The 5,257-nt window shown below is 36.0% G+C and overlaps 1 long non-coding RNA gene across 5 annotated transcripts; it reads right to left on the reverse strand.

Moving 5' to 3' along the window:
- Positions 1 to 244: 244 nt before the first annotated feature.
- Positions 245 to 2,875, reverse strand: LOC146682653 (uncharacterized). 5 transcript variants are annotated; one of them, XR_014917725.1, is made up of 5 exons: positions 1,955 to 2,500; positions 1,744 to 1,877; positions 1,510 to 1,587; positions 890 to 1,328; positions 245 to 676 (listed from the first exon to the last, which is right to left on the reverse strand). It is a non-coding gene; the product is annotated as an uncharacterized LOC146682653 (long non-coding RNA). The 5 variants fall into 5 exon arrangements; XR_014917727.1 differs by lacking the exon at positions 245 to 676 and adding an exon at positions 2,700 to 2,875 and having other exon boundaries at positions 748 to 1,328; positions 1,955 to 2,045; XR_014917724.1 differs by lacking the exon at positions 245 to 676 and adding an exon at positions 2,700 to 2,875 and having other exon boundaries at positions 748 to 1,328; positions 1,955 to 2,387.
- Positions 2,876 to 5,257: the final 2,382 nt, after the last annotated feature.

The following is a 5,257-nucleotide window of genomic DNA, read 5'->3' on the forward strand; positions in this document are numbered from 1 at the left end:
GGGTTACAGCGAGGAAAAATGAGAGACAGAGAGGGCTTTGAGCTTTCAGATGGGGAACAGTGGAAGTCACTAAACCAAAGTTATTTTGTTTGAGCCTATAGAGCAGTGACTGCAGGTATTAATGAATGAATACAAACACATTTACATGCTGTAAGTGCCAAATTATTACAATGTGGAGTCCCAAAACTCAAATATTGCCAAGTCCTAAGCCCTAAAAGAGAACACAGCAAATTCTGGTCTTTGGAATAAACTCTCAGGGAGTTCAGATTAACTACATTTGAGTGTACATGCGTGACCATCGAATGAACTCTAGTGCAGAGTTAGAGTAACTCTTTTCCGGGAGTTGATTTTTCAACTCTTTATAGGAGTTAAAACTAAACTCTCACGGAGTGAAATTTCTACTACCATATAGAGTAAAATTTAACTCATAACTAGAGTTAAGTTTGATATTAACTCTTTTGTAGTGTTACTCATCAATTGAAAAAAGTTTTAGGTTTTTGGTGCAAATTACTACAAAAACACAATAGTGATTATTATGAATGTATGGATTTTATTTATCAAAAATAACATATTCAAATATGAATGCTGCATGGATTAACATACATTCTGTGTAACAGTACTGTAATAGCATAATATCCACCATTATTGGCAGCTAAACAGTTGAGGTCAGAAAGGCCTAACATTGGGCGAAAAGAAAAAAAAAAACAGAATTAAAGGAAAAAAATGACTACAGAATAAGAACTTCTTGTAATGCAGTGTTAACGTGAGGAAGACTCTGTAAAGTCTCCATCAAGCCAACAAATTAAGTAATGCAACTCTCTCACAGAACATAAAATTGTGAATCACACCCATATGACATTTGGGCATCAAAACATTTGAAATGTCTTACTTTCTCCCTTTCTAGGACCAGTATCTTCTTAAAAATGGTTTCATTTACCTGAAAAGCAGGACACTGATCATGGAAACACGTTTCATGGTTAACATGCATAACAAAAACAGAGAGAGAGCGAGAGAGAGAGAGCAAGTCTTATTACACACTACAGTTGCAGAGCAAACTACATGAAATACTATATTAAATTATTTTTCTCTAATCTGTTTTATCTTCGTGTTTAAGCTTTTTCAAGTAATGGCAACTAAAGAGTCAAGTATAAGTCAATTAAGTACTGTATCTACATTTCTTTCATGTATGCTGTCCAATAGAGGCTGAACCATTTGAAGTCCGGCATCACTTGTGTCACTGCTCTGACTGCTGGTGGTTGAGACAGACAATGTATCTGTTAGACTTGGAGAGGAGGGCTCTTCCACATGTTGCTTCAGGACAGTCAAATCTGAGGGTGACAAATAAAAATATTAGAATACAAGGTATATACAATCAAAAACACAACACAACAAAGATACCATTTATGCACACAGGGCCAGTAAATTGCACGGTTTGATTAAATTATACTTTCTCCCAGGAGAACAGATGGTTATTTTGTATTTTATTATGGTAATATACAATTTACATACCACAAGGTGTGAGTGTCACATAGTGTGTTAGGTCTGAGCAGTCATGCAGCTTCTTGGATGATTGTGTTTCCAGGATGTCTGAAATGCATGTGATAAATCCAACTTACTGTTGAGCCATGAAAACAGCATTTTGTGATTGTTACCACAGGATATTAGACAAATTAAAAATGTTTATTTAAGAGTAACTGTACAAATCAAATCCTTCAAAATCTATCAGAGCATATATTTACTTACCTTCAGCTGTATAGATGACAAACACACCTCTTTGACTGCTGCAAGTTCAGGAAAGATATCCTCATCCACCTCTATACCCTGCTCATCCGTGACTTTCAGTGCTGCATTTTCTGGTATGAGAAACTTCTGCTGCACTGAAGTAAAATCATCACTTAGTTAATAACAACATTATCATTTCTTCTTTAATGACTTAGTACAAACCATAACTTACCTGCTCTCACAAAATCTGTGAAGCTGACTTCTTCCAATTTTGCATATTTCTTTGTCTCTCTGTGTTTTACTTTTATCAACATCTTGGCCACCTACGGAAAAAAATACCTTTACTACTATGAAACACAACACAAGAAGAAGAGGTTGTTTATGGTAACTCTATGTAAACTGTGTATAACTTAATCAACGAACACTGTCTTACATTGAGTTAGCCTGTCCACACTAAATATTGCTTAAAATCTATTTAGCTAGGCTGGTTTAGCAGACAATGTGACTGCATGTTTGCTGTGTCCTTGTCTTTACAGTTCTGGAGACAGGGTTGTGTGCATGTCTCAGTGTGCAGCAGGACTAACTAACTGATGTTAATGGTACCTCAACATCTCATCAGTGCAGGCTGCACCTCTCTTTGGTTAAATACGGCCATTACCATGAGTCTAAACAGAATATTACTGTAGTTAGCTAACGTTAAATTAAACGTTGGTGTTAAAATTAAGAAATAGAAATAAACGTTTTCATTGACAACGTGAAATGTGTATCTTAAAATACAGTAAGATGAGTAAGTTAGCTAACTTTTGACTAGCATTAGCCTAGCTGCTATCTCCAAATCAGCATAACATACAGAAAACACATGTAGTGCTAGTTAGTTAACTTTATATTTTACTTGTCCATGCATGTAACTGAATATATATATATAAATAACATCACTACACTCACAGAAAATTCCAAAGTAAATAAAGTATTTTTACCTCCTACATGTCGGAGTCCAAGAAAGAAACACAGATAGGCGCTGTAACGGTCGACAGACAAACAACACCAGCAATGTGTTGAATTAGACTCCTTAGCACCCAGTGAATGAACACCTAAATATTACACCGCTTTAGAGTACTCCCCAACACTGACTGTAGTATAAGGTGAAAAATAAACTCCCGTAATGTAACTCTTGCGCACTTTTATGCCTAACTCCAGAATATTTAACTCCAGTGATTTGCTGTGAAGCTAAATGCATATGACAAAAGTTAATCCTCCTGAGACCTGTGAAATTGAAATAATTTTGAGGCATTTGAATTTGAGATCAAAATATGACAATAAGACAAGAGCAACAAAGAAAAAATAATACAATTAAACAGTTTTTGAAAAAAAACCTGTGCTGTAATTAATGTTTTGACAGCTGTTTCTGGTATCGTCAGATATTTTCCCCGGTGTTTGACCCGTGCCTTTTAAATTTAAAGGGAAGCACAGTCAGGAGCAGATTCAACACTTATTCAATTAAAGAGTCATGTAACAACGTGGTAAATTAACTTACTAACTTAACTATCAGTATCGTCATTACTGCATAATGTGCAGAAGAAATAAGTTACAACTTTTTAAATAAATTATCTCAAATCTGGAGAACAAAATGTTTAGTGCAGTAATTGATTGATTGATGCTACATGTGAGGAGCAGCTTGCACAGCGTAAATCTGTCTGCACACTGTAAATGAAACATGTCGTCACACTGAAATACTTTCATATTGTTAGTGAGCAAACTAAAATGACTTCATCTTTTAACCTGGTGTTGATGGACGTCATTGTCCCAAAGATCACGCTCAGTGCACAAACTGATAAAGTAGAGATGGACCGATCCGATATTACGTATCGGTATCGGTCCGATACTGACCTAAATTGCTGGATCGGATATCGGAGAAAAATAAAAAATGTAATCCGATCCATTAAATATCACGAAAGCACCTCACAAAACTTGCAACACGCCGTAACTCACCTCAGAACGTTAGCAGTCGGAGCAGTATGCATCACGTGATAGAGCAGCTGTGGCATGCGGGACCTGTCGGTGGTCTGGATAGCATTTGGAGCTTCGCTAGCAACCTGGCATTTCATCTCCGACAAAGTTATCCCCGAGAGAAGTAAAGCAAGTGTGTAAGTCCATCTCTGAATGTTTGTAAAGCATTCCCACGTTAAGCTTAACGAGCGACTGCCTCTCGCTCTCCGGCTGCTACTTCAATCGTGAAACTGCTAATGATCAGCTGATCGGCTTTTCTGTCGCGAGTCCGTCTCTCTTGTTTGTTTTTGGTCCACTTTGCACCAGAAAGAGGAAACCAGCGGCTGAACAACAGCAGCACGTTTAAGCTTGATCAGCTGTTGTTAGAATGTATTTAATATTACTTTCTACTCGAGGATCTTTTTCTACGTAGCTGACGGCTGGTAACTGTGCAGGGGCGGATCTAGCAAAGTTTAGCCAGGGGGGGCGATAGGGCATGAACAGGGAAAAGGGGGCACAAAGACATACTTTTCTTTCTTATTCTCATTTAAAATGTCGAGCTTTTAATAAATAATTATCTGACACCCAAAGTTTTAATTTGATGTAAAATGAATAGAAGTCAATTACTGTATATAGTGACTATTACGTCTAATATATATACCCTAGTAAGCTATAGTACTTTTTACTTTGGGAAGGTACCATCTGTGCAGTCTGCAATTTTGTTGAAGAAAGATGTTGAATCTATTTAATATTTCTTGAAAAATAATTGATTTCTGTGCATTTTTTTTTTACACTGAATCAAATTAAGGTTGATTACGTCGATTAAGCATCATGAGGTGGCGCGTGAGGGGTGGTTCCCTATTTTTTATTTATTTATTTTTGTTGTTGCTGGGAGTTGGAACCCTATTAGTTAGGTTGCTTAATATTTACGCTAAGTACTCTTTAAAATACCAGAATAGGGAGGATGGTGTAGGTTTAAGTTTATTAGATTGTTCAGTATTGCTGAACTATGAAATATTTTTTTTGTATACAGGTATAACAGAATAGCTTTAGTGTAGTTGTTGTTTTAAACTTGAGTATGAACTTGCAGACTTGCAAAATGCAGCAAGATATTTTAAAAAACAGTTTTGTTGATTAAAAAACACTATATCGGATTCATATCGGTATCGGCAGATATCCAAATTTATGATATCGGTATCGGTATCGGACATAAAAAAGTGGTATCGTGCCATCTCTATGATAAAGTGGAGACTCCTTCCAGCTGATGCAGGTTACACCTGATTGTTTTCTATTTGTAACTTTTTCAAATGTGGAAAAGGAGTTGTTTTTTTTCCGACATCAGTAATTTTTTTTTTTTTGTATACTTTATTAATCCCTTGTAGGGAAAGTACTCTCTGCATTTAACCCATTCACTCAAATAACAGAACATTTACTGAATGTCCTATTATTTAACTTCCTGTTAGAACAACTGAAACAGGAATTTATGTTACTTGTCTGAATTATTTTAAAGTGTATTCTGTATGCTTATCACAATTTTTAGTGCAAACCT

Source organism: Copadichromis virginalis, linkage group LG22, assembly GCF_057382275.1.
Source record: "Copadichromis virginalis isolate Kocher_CV1m ecotype Utaka linkage group LG22, C_Virginalis_male_GT1.1, whole genome shotgun sequence".
NCBI classification, from domain to species: Eukaryota; Metazoa; Chordata; class Actinopteri; order Cichliformes; family Cichlidae; genus Copadichromis; species Copadichromis virginalis.